Source organism: Hyposmocoma kahamanoa, unplaced genomic scaffold, assembly GCF_003589595.1.
Source record: "Hyposmocoma kahamanoa isolate Upper Pololo Valley unplaced genomic scaffold, ASM358959v1 93, whole genome shotgun sequence".
Taxonomy (NCBI): domain Eukaryota; kingdom Metazoa; phylum Arthropoda; class Insecta; order Lepidoptera; family Cosmopterigidae; genus Hyposmocoma; species Hyposmocoma kahamanoa.
Window position 1 is genome coordinate 2,081,819 of NW_020654810.1, and position 16,376 is coordinate 2,098,194.

At 35.1% G+C, this 16,376-nt stretch overlaps 1 long non-coding RNA gene across 1 annotated transcript in view; it reads right to left on the minus strand.

Annotated features, from left to right (window-relative positions):
* LOC113237498 overlaps positions 1-15,955 on the minus strand; it is a 72,021-nt gene extending 56,066 nt beyond the window's left edge. The window contains exon 1 of the long non-coding RNA XR_003311036.1: positions 15,924-15,955. This is a non-coding gene — a long non-coding RNA (uncharacterized LOC113237498). The remainder of the gene's footprint in view (positions 1-15,923) is intronic.
* Positions 15,956-16,376: the final 421 nt, after the last annotated feature.

Consider the following 16,376-nt stretch of genomic DNA (forward strand, 5'->3'; position numbering starts at 1 on the left):
GCCTGGAAGCTGTTCGTGTGAGCTTCCGCAAATAAGGCCGAAGCACTGCACCAGCTTGGCAGTCTCATTGGCACTCTAAATGCGTTGTTATATTGAACGCGCAGGGCCCTAAAGGCACGTTTCGTATATCTCAACCACAGGCTGCTCGAGTAGAAAGATTGGCTGTAGGCTTTAAATAGCACTATTTAGTGGTAAGGTGGCAGTACTTCCTTGGACGAACTCCTTTACAAGGTGCTCTCCTGCTGATATAAACTAAACTAAAATGTGAATAAACACTTGCAATGTACGAGAGGGCCTATGCGTGGCGTATGCATATCATTGACATAGTTTGCCGGTTATTCCGTACATAGTTGTTTATGTATAGGTTGTATTACACGTGAAGTTGGAGCTTGTATTGGTTAATAAACATTTGTTGCAAAACATAGTACTTTTACACGATGTTTTTGATTATATACGTTATTGGAAAACGGGTTATCTGTGTTGCCTCGTTGAATCGTAAAAAACGTCTATTTACATTAGTTTATTTAATAAGAAATATAAGCTATAAGACCTCATGCATTGACTTTTAATGACCTCATGTCATTGTCATAATATAACTGCCTCCGTGGCCGAATAGTTACCACGCCGGACTGCCACGCAGAGGCTTCAGGTTCCATTCCCGGGCCGGGACAAATATTTGCATGGCCTACATTTATTTCTCTCGTAAGTTTGGTTCATTTGTGGTTGTCTATGTGTGTATTTATTAACAAAGATTTGATTTCAGTAAGATATTAGTTTTCTGGATATGGGTTTATTAATACAGTTTTTTTTATTATCAAGAAATAAGTGCGCATTTGACCTCCATCTCGCCTGGTGGAAAGTGACGATGAGATCGACGATGGAGCATGCACGCCCAAATAAAGCCTTTTCACTCTCGGCTTGAAAAGGCCCAAGTTACAGCGTTCAGGGAGCAAGACTGCAGGCAAGGAATTAAGTTAAGTTTAATTAAAGTAGTAGAACAGCATTTAGTAACAGTAGATCTCCTTGTGAAAGAGGTCGTCCAGGGAAGTACTACCGCCTTACCTATTTCTGTCGCCAAGCATTAATGTGAGCAATACTGTGTTCCGGTTTTGAAGAATAAGGGTGCTGGTGAAATCACAAGCACATGAGACTTGTCGACTTATGTCTCAGATTACAGAGGCAGTGCCCCTAAGAATTCTGTGATTTAAAGGCCCAAGTGGCACTGCAACTGTTATGGACAGGCGTGCCTCTTGCCACTAGGCGCACGACTTGTTCGTCCCGTCCCTTGCCAACGGTCAGGTAAGTCAACTTGACGGAATTAAGTTCTGCAATTCCTTCGCACACTCTCCGTGATACGTCCTGTAGAAGCAGGCAACTTTACGGAGGTGTTCAAGGCTCTGGAGCTTCACCTCTACTAATTCCGTGTCAAGCTTCTTGGCACGCTTTTCAATTGAATATGAAGTGGCCAGTTAGTACTAACAGTTAAAGAATAACAGTGACATTATACGGCTACCCGATAGTGACAGGATGCGGTAAGGATTTTGTCATGCCTCAGTGGCCTTAGGTTATCAGGCTGTGAGAAAACCGAAAAATGCGGATGTGCAAGTAGGTGTGAGCTTGTTCGATACGTTGAAGCCTCCGGTGACCTAAAGGCTGGCAGCTACTTTCGCCAAAGAATTAGGTTAGTTATGTAAAAGGGAAACTGTACCGTGTTAAGTACGAATTCTAACCAAGATACCAAGTTGAGAGACGAACGAGTCGTGCGCCTGGAAGTACGCGACATATCTGTCCTTAGCAGTTGTAGTGCCACTTCGAGCTTTAAGAGTCTATACAACTTGAAAAGGTTTTGGTTCTTTGGAAAAAATATATAATAAAATTAAGAATACACAGTGATTAGTATACCGGGTGAAGACACGATTATCATGATGAACGTGGTCTCAATAATAGGGAATGCCCTGTATTATGAGTATACCAAAGCAACGAAATTCACTCCAGGTTTACCCGGAACACCAAGATCAAAAACCAATTTAAAAAAAGTTCGTTTCCCAAATTGGTCCTACCGAAAATCGAAACTGTGACCTCATCATCACATCACATCATCCAGCGGACATAATGCAAACTTTTGAGCCATTAAGCTGGTACGTTTGTATGGAAACGGTCATAATATTTTTGCATTAAAAATTTTTTGGCCTCCATTTTAAATTCGCCATCTTATTTTTTTATGACAGCTGACTGCCACCTCTGTGACATTCTATCTTCGAGTATTCCTCACGTCATATTATTAGTTTTTGAATATATAAATTTAAATGATTACGATGCCAAACTATTTTATTTGAAGTTAGAACATTAACATCCGGTAGAAAATGCCCAAGACATTACCTCGAAGAAGCCCTAAAATATCCCCCCTAGTAATTTTGCAAACCATTGGCGACTTTTTATAATTTTCCAAGTCTAACACAACATACCATGTGAATATTAGTTATTTATGATATAGAGGTTTTATAAAACATACCAACTCATTAATACGTATACAGTCGTTTCTATAATAACACGGTTTCTTCCAGCCAGTTTCTCAATAATAGAGTCCATACAAAATCATAGACAGGTCTGGCGTGAAGAATCTATCCAATATTTTTTTATTGCATGCAATAAAACACGATTGATGATATTGTCTTGTTTCTTTCTGCGTTTTTATCCTGTCCTGTACGTGTTTGTAATTTAAAAGACTTTTATACACTACAATGCAACATTTTTTTAAATATCTCTCGGTAATCTTCGTGTCTCGGCTGTCGTCGAGTTTCTATCAATTCACCTTTGCATTTGTGGCAGACCCTACGTAAATCTTAATTCAAATTGTTATAAACGATAAATATAATAATTACTAGACATTGAAATTTGTATTCGGGTGCATTCGGAAATCCGAAGAATACCAAAAGATATTTAGAAAATATTTATATTGTAACAATGACGGCTCGTGTTCGAATATGGAATGTCATTTAAACATTACTGTGGCTGTACCGCTAGATGGCGTTGACCATGTTTTATTTGTTTAATTCATAAATAGCGATGTTGTAAAATAATGCTGCGATAATAAATATGTTTAAAAAGCAATTCAAACTCAAATAACATTCATTTCATAGGTAAGCAAATTACAGTTGATATCGTCACTATTGAATGAAATAATTCAAATACACTATCATTCGTTCGTAAGGTCTCGTATTATAGAAGCTAATGCTAGCCCAGTGGCGAGAAAGACTGCTTTTCAATTGAGAGTTAGACAGATCGAATCCCGGTGCCGTCATGTACTTATAAGCTCGTCCAGGGAAGTACTGCCACCTTACCTATTTCTGCTACCAAGCAGTTATTACTTCGTTTCCTCGTTGAAATTACAGGAATATGCAACTTAAAAAAAAATAAATAAAAAATAAAATCAACTTTATTTGTCATGCAAAATACATAAATTTCAAACATTAAACAAAGAAGAAAAATTAAAAAAAGTAATAAAAATCAATTCAAGTTAAAATAAAAAAAAGCATTCCGTCCCTGAGAAGCATAACACTGCAACTGCGACTTTTGTAATTTTACAGGAATTTGCGCCAAAATGCAGTATGTATAACATTTAGGATGGCATAAACATAAAACTGTTCAATTTTTAATAACAGAATGCTCTAATATTCAAACTTTGGTAATGAGAGGTTAAGACTGTTTACACAATGAGATCAATTTCTTAATTTTAGCGATATTTATTACAATAAAACAAAAAACTAGTTCACATACCGTGCGCTGTTTTTATTGAGTTGCAGTGTTATGCTTCTCAGGTACGGTGTTAAAAACGTCCACGACTCTCGAACAATAAACATTAATCACCGAATATTTATTATATATTATATATGTTATTTCATTACCAGTAGAAAATATCTACTCAAGTTATTACAATTAGTTGACTTTCTCACTGCAATCAAATTCATTCAAGGCACACAAGTGGAAAAAGCAGAAATTACGAGTAATCAAGGTGCCATACACATTATTTACACATTAACACTAAAGACAAATGACGCAAGTAACAATTTACAATGTCGTCAAGTAACAGTTATTTTATAATACAATGCATCTTGTTTTATTATACTTCATACCGCAGTGTTTTTTAAAATAAACAAAGTTCAATGATATTTATGGAAATAATGTTGTACTTATATCTTATTTTTCAATATTATAATCTTAGAATGACACGCATAGAATGATAGTTTCATATCACACGAACTGTCACAAATGAGGCAAAAATCAAATTCATGTAGGCTAGTTTTAGTAGTAGGTTAATTTACGGTTTTAGTGAATATTTATATAAAAATACAAGTTGAAACGCGTTACTTCCTCGTGGAATGTGATGTTAGTATCTATTTTATGTTTGTCTGACGTATTTTTACACTCATTTACCGCACATTTCGTCATTTTTAGCTAAAATTCTTGAGCTGTTCGCGGTGCAAGTTGACCTTGAGCACTGAAGACCCGCCCGCTCGTGTAGGCCCTTTGGGCGCACTTCAATTTGCCTCACTTAGCGTGTGCGGACTAGGTTTCTATGCGTTATTATTCTAAGATTATGATCATTTAAAAGGTTTATTGTTATAGTCTACACTTGCTTTTTTTAATGGTTTCAATAATAAAAGAGATATAAAATGATTCGAAACAGTGATTTGTTGGCGGGAAAAGAGATAAACATGTCAAATACAAACATTTTTCGAGCTTTCTTATGAGGATTGTTGATTGAATAATAAATATTCATATTTTAATAATTCTATTTACAATTGTGAAATTGTTATTTCTGTTTGGCCAATCATTATATATTATAATGTAATTTAAGGAATTTTACAATAAAAACGCCTCTCAAAGCACAAAAAACTGTTTATATTAAATCGCATTCCAATCTAGAACAACAAACATAATTCGAGTCATCCGAAGAACAGACTCCGATGTGATCATAGAGCGAAAAGAGAACAAGTTCGTTACGAGAACAATTTCGTTATTAAAGGCCCATGTAATGGTGTTTTGTGAATTTATACATCTTATTTTGTTTTGGAAATATAAAATCGAACAAAGGTCGATCTGACATCCACAGCGAAGAAGAACGAACGAAATGTACTATGTCCTGAGAACAAGTAGTCTTACACATAGACCTTTGTTCTACGGATGAGTCGAATTATTTCATCAACGTAATCAATATATACTCTAAGGTTCAATTTACGTTCCCATAGCACAGGGTTTCTTAGCTTGTGGTCCATGGAACCCTAAGGGGTCTGCGTAATGGGTTTTACCCAGTCGCTATATCGTTGAAAGTGCAATACCTTTATTGAAAGTTAGGACGTTTTCGATTTTATATCGACGCTGGAAAGCGATCTTGTCGTATCTCGAAAAATGGCAAAATGTGCTTTTTATATATTTGGAATCGGAAAAAAAAATGCGCATTTTTTGGTCTAGGTCTCATAATTCCACGATGATATTTTTTCGTTATACAACGTCGAATTTTGACCCTGATTTTTTAAGAAACACACGGAAAAATGGTGTAAACAGGAAAAATTTGCTATTTTTTATGATACAGTGATTATACCAAGAATTTTACTTACATTTTTTTTGAAGTTGAGATACACGGTCCCCGTTTAAATGTTTCCAAATACTTACAGCATTTTATCGTGACCAACCAACTATGGTTCACCGAGATATAGCAAAGTCGCTGCTCGATAATTGTAATTAGTTAGAAAACCAACAATACAATTCGGTCTGAGCTAACTGAAGTACAATTTACAACTTTGTGTGAATGTGGCACTACAAATGCACTTAATACATTTTAATGGAGATTCAATCCTATATAATTGTTTTTACACCAAATAAAAGTCCCCTTTCCCCCTTCCCTCCTTTAGTTACGCTCCTTCACGATTGTAGGGCAATGGACGCGCGTATGCCGAAGTGAGAATGCATTTATGTGGTTTGAGAATTTTTGTGTGTTTTATACATTGACTTACAAATAAATGGACGACGGGTCTAATACAAAAACCACGAAAAAAATGTCCCAAGTCAACCTATTCGAAATTTAAATTGTTATGTCATCGCAGTATCGCGCTGTCCGTAGAACAAATGAAGACTAAAGCGGAGTGTCGCGCTCTGTATACGATTTTAGCGCCTTACAAGTGCGGACACTTTTTAGCGCGGACCCGACGTCCATATAATTGTAAGTCAATGGTTTTATATGAAAAATATAGAAGATCAAAGGTAAGCCAATTTAATACATAAATATAACAGATCGACCAATTCTAGTTGCTGCGAAAGGTTTAATATCCCTTTGTGGTGTGTTATACTGTGATATGGTGTAGGTTCCTTTATTTAGTAATAAGGCCTATTACCGATTGATCAGTGTCTTGTTATCGCAGACGAATTCTTCGATCGTAGTTGCTGGTGAAACTGCAAGCCATCGAGACTTGTCAACTTTATGTCTCAAGGTGACGGGCGCGGGAGCAGTGCTCAAAGTGGCATTGCGATTGTTATGGGTGACCGTGTCGCTTATCATCAGGAGCATGACTTGTTCGTCCCGTAATTTTTATTATAATAAAAATTTTTTTTTTTAATTCATTTCCCAAATTGGTCCTACCGGGAATCGAGACCGGGTTTGATAATTTATTAACAATCAGGTTAAACAACAATATACAACTGATAAAATAAATACGTTTTGCAAGTACGTTACTATCATTATTATTATTATATTATGAACCTACACTGTCCACCTTCCACACTTATCTGTTTAGCGCCACTGAGATTTAGTATTTTTGGTTCGCGTCTAGCTCGTCTCTCCATCGACGCTTTGGTCTGCCGCGAAGTCGTTTCCTGTCTTTGGAGACCCATACTGTGGTAGATTTCATCCACCATGCAGCAGACGTGACCCGCCCAGTCTCACTTTAGTGAGATTTTTACCCGCTTGCTGACCCACATCGGCGTTAGTATAAAATTATAAAATAAATTGTAGTTGTTCATCTAACCGATATCTGGAATCTTATAATCCCTTATGTATGTAACGAGCTTTGCTGAATAAAACCGAGAAATGCTAAAGTCACGTGTTATGCCCATTTCAGTAAATTCAAATTTTAAAACGCTCCCCTGCGAATTTGTCAATTTCGACATACGATACTTTACGTAGGAGGGGTCGAAATCGAAATAGTATTGTATGTGCTTATTTTAATTTTACTAATTTTTATTTTAGATGGCAGAACGTCGTGCGAGGAAGGAGGAATTAAAACCGATACAAGACATTTGCAAAAACCGATACAAGGTATTACATAAAAAACAACAGTTTTGTTGTCTTGGGATGTGATTTGTTGAAAATTACTATGTCACAAGTCATTGCAGAAAATTTCTTAATATTGTATGCACCTGTTTGATCAGAAGTGCCAATAAAACCGGAAACAATTTTTGTTTTTCAGATAGAGACTGATTTGATTTCATTGTAACAACGTACGCAGTTTTTGCATTTTAATTTTAATAAATATTTACGGCATTTTAAATGTAGCAGACCTGTAGTTTTATTCATATTTAAAACAAAATATACGCCCTTTATCTAAAAAACTACATTAGATACATCAATAAAATGGACCAACATATTGGACTCCAAATTAGTTACAGCAAAATCACTTCTTGAAAGGTGTATTTTGTTGCGCCATTTGTTACAATTTCGAGATACAGCAAAATTGCTGTTTGGTTTTGAAAACGCAATTGCTGTAACTAGTATAAAACTCATGTTAAACCAATTTTAGAATAATTTCCTCAATGCTATTTGATGGCTGTTCCGTTTATATACATCACACTTTAAAATTGACTTTCTGCTAATTCAAATTAAAGAGAAATGGTTTTTTGAAATAGTTTTTCGGCCCTGGTGTCCTAAGTAAGTAGGCCTATTTTTCGAGATACGACAAGATCGCTTTCGATATTGAAATTTTATTCAACATGCTGCCATCTTGCGGCCAGTAGCTGAACTACGACGGAATATTAACATCTGAACGAATAGATAATCAGAAAATTGAAAATATATTAAAATAAAACTTACTTATGATTTAAAATATTGCTATGGATAATATTTTTGGTGCAGCTATCATTTTTGCACTCCAAAACAGCACAATAAATCATTTTTCTAAGACTTTAGAGAATTTGCGCGAAAGAATCATGTATTATTATAATTAATTATTATTCTTATCTAACATCATTTTACCAGTTACTGTAGTCAGTGAAACTGCAAGGTGTAAACGCCTCTAATAAGATTCCGGATAATATCCAAAATTTGCCATTTACGAGGTTAAAACTATAGTCAAACAAAAACGTTATAATACTTAAGGTTAAGTTGGGTGATAAAAACCCATGGTTCAGCTCGTCTTTTGTTGTCGCGATCAATCATATTTGATTTCGCGTTTATTGACCAAGCATTTCTTATTCATTCTTTTCGGAGGAATCTGCCCATAGAGTTTAAACAATGTGACGTTTTAAAGTGCAATATGCTTACATATGAAATAAAGATTATTAGATTTGACTTTGTGTATAAGAATTTATAGCAAATTGCCGCAGCCGCTACAAATCTTTTTCTACATTACAGTAAATTGTAGTCTTTTTCGAAGTTTAGTTTTAGATTGAAGTTCTAAATTTGAATGTAATTGTTTTTGGCGCCTTTATCTTTATTATTGTCATGATTTGTGCTGTTTCGTTCATATAGTACCGGCACGCTATGATGACCGTTTTGACGTTTGTCCGTTTATCAAGTTTTAGAGGGAGCAGAGGAAAAATTCCTAATCTTCGATTTGATTTTAGAGGGGTATATCCACTTCAAAGTTAAAAATAAAATATTGTATGAGTAACTACACGATATATTCAAGCATAGACATTAATCAGAAACATAAAACAATAAAGTTTCCTCGATAGATAAAAATCACGAAATGACCTCTAATTTTCACATTTTTTCGATTCATCCCCGAAATGCTGTAGGTTATTAGGACAAAAATTAGATAATTAATTATATTTATGCATGATCGACAACTGTCACTACGGATTTTTTTTAATCCCTTTAGTTTTAGAGTTATTCCGCTAAAACGAATTTGGTACTTTTAATGCGCAAAATTCAACATCTCCTGTCGCATGTCACGCGAACTTCAGGCATATATTGTTTCACAAATTTGGGCGGAACCAACGTCAAAACTTTTTTGGCATGAGAGCTCTTAATTCATAACTACGTTAAAGGAGCTAATTGCTGCACATTGTTGTCAATAGTGAGGTGCAGTAAAATTGACGGATGTATAATTTTACGACACACGTCGCCATTTGTTTTTCGAAATTCGAAATTTTTAGAAATGAAATATAATACGATCGTCACTTAGAGGATCGCTGTCCAGCACAACTTCTACCTCCGGCAAACTCGCGTCAAAGCTCAATGCAAAACAAAAACTTATAGATACGACTCGCATTTGATTACACATTTTTTCATTGACTTACAATTATATGGACGTCGGGTCCGCGCTAAAAAGTGTCCGAACTTATAGGGCGTTAAAATCGTATACAGAGCGTCATTCACGCTTTAGTCTTCGTTTGTTCGACTGGCAGCGAAGCAAGCAAAATTAGACAGTACTGCGATGACATTACAATTTAAATTCAACGTTTTAGATTTGTCATATTCCTTGATATGTCACTACGTTTAAATAGGTTGACTTGGGACATTCTTTTCGTGGTTTTTGTATTAGACCCGTCGTCCATTTATTTGTAAGTCAATGCATTTTTTTGATAATTAATTGACATTTGACCTCACTGTTGTGTCTGTCAAAGTGGCCATCTTAGCGCGCCGGTACTGTAGCTGTGCATTATTGGTTAAATAGGCTGTAAGCACATTTCCTTGTTAATGTTTTGTTACGAAGTTAATTATAAAACTTCTACTCGATATCGAACTAGCGCTCCGACTTCCGGCAGTCCGACGTTAATCAAACAAGTCACAGAGGTAATCGGTCCTAACGGTTGAACGGGCAAGAACTTCCCTGTGAACCTGTTAATGCATCTTGTTTGGATACATAAAACTTTGTTAATGAAACAGATTGTATGACACCTTCTAGTATAATAAAAAATAGAATAATATTCAAAAAGTAATGTTCCGTCCATTGACTTACAAATAAATGGACGACGGGTCTAATACAAAAACCACGAATAAAATGTCCCAAGTCAACCTATTTAAACGTAGTGACATGTAAAGGAATATGAAAAAGCTAAAACGTTGAATTTAAATTATAATGTCATCGCAGTACTGTCTAATTTTGCTTGCTTCGCTGTCAGTTGAACAAACGTAGACTAGAGCGTGAATGACGCTCTGTATACGATTTTAACGCCCTATAAGTTCGGACACTTTTTAGCGCGGACCCGACGTCCATATAATTGTAAGTCAATGGTTCCGTGTCACAGAATAATTTACCAACCTTAATGAAATATGAGGCGTTATGTATTTTTATGTAAATTATAAAAAATAAAATAAAAATAAAAAGACATTATTCTTCAACAGAAAACACAACAATATTTAAGATAAAACAATGCTTAAATCTATGTCGAAGAAAAGGAAAAAGCCTTAGCGATTTGCTGGTTGTTAGGCTTCACCTGGCAACTATTCGCCGCTGGAGACACCGTAGCGTATAGAGACGGGTATCTTTTCGAATATATACAAAAATAAATAAATAGGAGGGTATCTCACTCACTATATACGTTTACTACATAAATAACAAACCTTAAAACTTAAAATGACATACGTACCGACCACCGAACGTACTGCATTTAACACCAAAGAGTATTTTACTGTGTACATAGAATACAACAAGCAGAGAATGGAATTTGGAAAAAATATAGATTTAGTACATCTTTAATTCCAATTATAATCCTACTTTTATTATTTCCAATGACGTACCAGAGCCTACATCGCCTTCGATCAACAGTATGATGTCTTCTGTAGATTAAGCAGCCATTCCTTGCACTTACACTTGAAAGTATATAACGATTTACACATTTTTACCGGCGGCGGAAGATCGTTCCAACACTTAGTTTATAATGGACTTTTTGAAAATGTAAATGCAATATTTTGATAGTACTAAATATATAATATAAATATAATGTTTAAATGAAAACGTTTAATAACAACCTAAAATCCAGGCCTTAAAAAGATGGCAGCTAATAACATGCGACCAAATGAAAGAGTACAGCAGTAGTACGACGTACGAAACTCACTACTAAATATTGTATTTGACCGGTTAACCAAGTGACATCTGAAATTTGTTTACTCTTAGTTAATTTCCTTTTTGTTATTAAAAATCAGTGCGCATTTGACCTCCATCTCACCTGATGGAAAGTGACGATGAGGTCTGCGATGAAGCATGCACACCTAAATAACGCCTATTCACTCTCACCTTAAAAAGGTCCAAGTTATGGCGTTCAGGGAACAAGTCCGCACGCAGGGAATTCCACTCTCTAGCCGCTAGCCATAAAAATGTCGAAGCGAAAAGCTTCGACCTGAGAATATCCACAGGCAACTGCAACTGTCCCGGAGTGAAGTAACGCCTCACCTTGGAAAGGATGCCAACCTTCCTGGCTACATTTTTGGCCATGAATTCAATGTATCTGCCGAAGTTCAGGTTGGACGACACGTCCATTCCATGTAGGTGAAGACGATCGGGTATCGGTATGGATGTATCACGAAAAATCGGAAACGACAACCTAAACCTTTAAAGTATAGTGTAAATATTGAGTAATCTATGCTAAGGTACGCTTGACGCACCTTGGGCAACAATCGGCGAATACTTTACGTTGATTGGTCAGTCCTTTCATTACGATAGTAAACCCTATGTACAATTCAGCATGGCGGCTACTTGTGGCGTGATCAGCGTGGCTTAGTTCTGACCCTGTACTCTCGTCCTCTGTCCGACATGCGTCCGAAACAAAACAGTACAGAGTACTAAAAACCCGACCAAAAGTCATTCATCCCCTAGTTTGCCACCCTTAGAATTGGAATATTTTCTTCAAATTTAAATGGGACCACGTCTGAGATACCCTCCTTTGAACAAGAAAGAATCATCAAAATCGATTTGCAAATTTTATATAATTTATATAGATAAGCATAAAAACACAGTCGAAGTCGAGAACCTCCTCTTTTTTAAGTCGGTTAAAAATAAGGTCGCGTGGACACGCTAAGAAATTCGACATGTCTACTACAGAAAAGATGAGAATGGTATTGTACACGAGAAAATGACAAGATACGAATACTTTCGGATAGACGTGTGTAGGGTAAAATGTGTCAGTGCATTATGAGTCTTGCAGGTACAGCTGTGGTTTTAGTTACCGACGGTGGTAAGATATATGTTGTTTTATTATGTTGACACTAAGCAACACCCGCATAAACGTTCGTTTGCCGACAATGCACCTCCCCCCACCCCACATAATAGCTGCAGAGAGCGAGAATGTCGAGGGCAGACAATATTTTTTCTAGTCCGGCAGTATACACAGTTCATGTGTAGAAACGACACGAATTCTTGCATAGACCCCATTGACTTACAATTATATGGACGTCGGGTCCGCGCTAAAAAGTGTCCGAACTTATAGGGCGTTAAAATCGTATACAGAGCGTCATTCACGCTTTAGTCTTCGTCTGTTCGACTGACAGCGAAGCAAGCAAAATTAGACAGTACTGCGATGACATTACAATTTAAATTCAACGTTTTAGCTTTTTCATATTCCTTTACATGTCTCTACGTTTAAATAGGTTGACTTGGGACATTTTTTTCGTGGTTTTTGTATTAGACCCGTCGTCCATTTGTTTGTAAGTCAATGATAGACCCAGATACTTTTCTTAGCGTGGACACGCGCCCTAACTGTCAAATAACACGATCAATTTAAAATACGCTTCGTACTTCACATTGTCTGTCAGACAGTGAACGAGAGTACAGGACCTGTTATAAACTTGTTCGTCCCGTCACTTGATATCGTAAATAATAAATAATTAGCATTCTCAAGATCACACATCAATTAAAATAGAACGTATCAATGATAGGAATTAAAGTGACAACCATTAGATTCTTCACTCTACTATTATGTCTACAGACAACAAATGATATTAAAAATATAATAGAAAAGTTCAACTCACATGCTAACCCAAAAACTGACTGTTATTTCCACAATATAAACTTTACGTAAGTCGCAATATATCTTTCTATCGCACACATGAGCTTATTACAAATCTGCAAAATGACTGAATTTAGTTGACAACTTTTTATGCTTTCCTCAGCTCGAATGTAAAAATATTTTCCGTAATAATACGGTCATTTTGCTTGTATTGAGCGGTTGGGACACTGGCTTTATTTCAGAATTTATTTTTGTACAAACGTAATAAGAGCCATATGAAAAATGTATATATCGTATACTATATATATATCTTCCTTGGCCAGCAGATTAAGCTCCGCTGCATACGCAGTCCGCAGAATACGAAGTTTACTTTAACTTCCATAGTATAATGTCCTACGGGATTCTCATGTGGGGTAAAGCGGCAGATATTCAAACCATATTTGTATTGCAAAAACGAGCGATTCGTTCTGTGTACCGTCTAGGCTCTCGCGTTTCTCTCAGAGAAAAGTTTAAGGAGACTGGTATCATGACTGTGGCATCACAGTACATTTACTCAAATATTTTATATGCCCGTAAAAATATACATAATTTCAATAAGAAAGAAGATATCCATAATATTAACCTTAGAGCTAAATCCAAACTCATGGTAACACGATTTCGTTTAACCAAGGTAAACAACTCTTTTATGGGGAACTGTATACGTTTTTACAATAAGATTCCGGAGCATATATGAAGTTTATCATTTCCTAAGTTTAAAAACTACATTAAAAATATTTTGATCGAAAAATCATATTACGAAATTGAAGACTACGTGTTAGATAAAGATGTATGGAAAGACGACACGGCTCCAGAATCCACACAAATTTGATTCAAAGTGTATTCCACAGCATCTAAGTTTATTTGAAAAGAGCAATCCCTAGAGTTTCTGGCTCGTTCTTCTCAGGGAGGTCAGCGTAGTGAACGAGCAGTAGCTTAAATGTGACGTTTTCAAGTGTAAATTTATTTTACCTATGGAATAAATAATCTTTGACTTGACTATACGTGTTCTATTTAGTTTAGTTGATATTTAAAAACAAAATCATTGGTACAATGTAAAGTACCTGTTGAATATTGAAGTCTTTTTTGTAAAATTTCGAGGTAAGTCTGTGTTTTTTTTATAGCGAAAATTTTTAGGAACCGTGCTTTCACACCATACAGTAATCAGTTTATAGCCTCAATTTTACCACACATTTTTTTCAAAGTGATAGATTTAACACTTCCGCTGTTACGCGGAACCAACCAAAGCCATTTCTGGCTGTATAGGTAGACTCTTAAATAGCAGAGTTATAAAAATTCACATATAATTATGACTTTCATGTGATAAAAGCACTTTCTACCTAGGGTATTATACCGATAGATATGTGAATTACAAAGAAATTACAACCTTTCGTAACAGTATTTTGTAATTACGCGTGCCTGAGGGTTTGTTTATGAAAGAGACAATCAATTAAAAAACACTGACATGAACACATTCAGCCTGATGATGTCTTTTAATAAATAAAATGTAAAATAAACACTTCAAGTCTATCGTAAAATAAATACAACGGTTTATTTTAATTAACTTTAGGTTTAATAAAGCATCTATCATTTATTTTAAAAGAAACTTTCAAATGAGGTATGCATTAAAAATATAAACAAATATTTTCTTTTTTCTTTCGTTTCAGCACTAAATACAACTTTTCTTTTTATATTTAATTAAAATTAAAATATTTACATATTTATTTTATTATTATTATATATTTATTAAAATTTAATTAAAAAAATTTTACTTATATATTTAAAAACATACTTTTCGAAATTAAAAAAACAAAAATTTTAAAACAAAGACTCAACAAGAAAGATTTTTTGAATATTTAAAAAAGAATTCTAATTCTTAAAATTCCAATAATAAACACTCAATAGAAAGCATTTTTCGAAAATTTAAAAATGAATTCTAATTTTAAATCCGAAAACAAAGACTGAATAGAAATACTGAGCGAGCGGCATGAGTAGGTACCTAAATTCATTCCTTTTTGAGTGACGTACTCCTTCATACATGGATGTGCATAACTGCATATAAATGGTGGGGACAGAGCTGGACTTAGGAATATTGATATGACCACCAAAAGTATACCTATATGAAAGTAGACGAAAATTATTATCTAAACTAACATTTAAAAGGAAAACGAGACTGAAATTTTATTGTTGTCCCAAATCCCAGATAAATAAACGTTGTATTCTGATATATGATATGATATATGTATGATATCTACAATAGGTAAGGTATAGGTATGTTGCTAAACATGAGAGTGTGTTTTCGCTAGTAAACTGCTCTGCAGTTTGGAAGGCTTTGAATTTATAGCCAAGTGTTATTTTTATATATTAACGGTAATTAACGGTACCTTTGTTTATGTTTAAAAAAACAATAAATTTCTGCTGTTTTTAGAATTTGAAATAAGTCGTAAGATAATTTTAATATGAATAATTTCATGGTGTCTTTAACAAATATTAATGAATAAAATAGACAATAGACAGTACCAACACGCATTGCTTATAATATACTTTATAAGTTGTCAAAATTGTACTTTTTCCATTTAATTGCACTTTTTTTAATTGTATAACGTTTAAAATTCAATACATCTTTATTTTGTAGGTAAGCAAATTACATTTGTAATTGTGGTATTGATTACATACTTCTTAATCCATCTCTGACAGTAGCACTTAACAGAGCTCCGCTAACTCACCTGTTCACTTTGAACAAAAGTCCAACTGGGGTCATCTCAGCTCTATCGCCCTTAGGACACAACACTCAAATCCAAAATAAAACTATTTTACAGTTCGATATTAAACGTAGAAGTTTTTCCAAACTTCGATCAATGTTTAAATTCGCATATCAAAGTTTTTTTTTCAAAATTCAATTTTTTTTAAGAACTTCCGTTATTACTAAAATTTCAAATTCGAATTTTCGAAGACTTAAAACTTTCGTAACAGTGGCTGTTAGTAATTTAGCCAATCCGTAAACAGTAATCGATCGCAGTAGTACGCGTGGTACTGGAACGGTGGTCGCGACTGTTCTGCGTCGCGATGACATACAGACAAACAATAAGGGGGACTAATTATACAGGTTTCTCATTTGTAGGCTGGCTACAGGTGGGAAGCGCTGAACACGTGAACAATGACCTGGTGTCAGTTCAGTT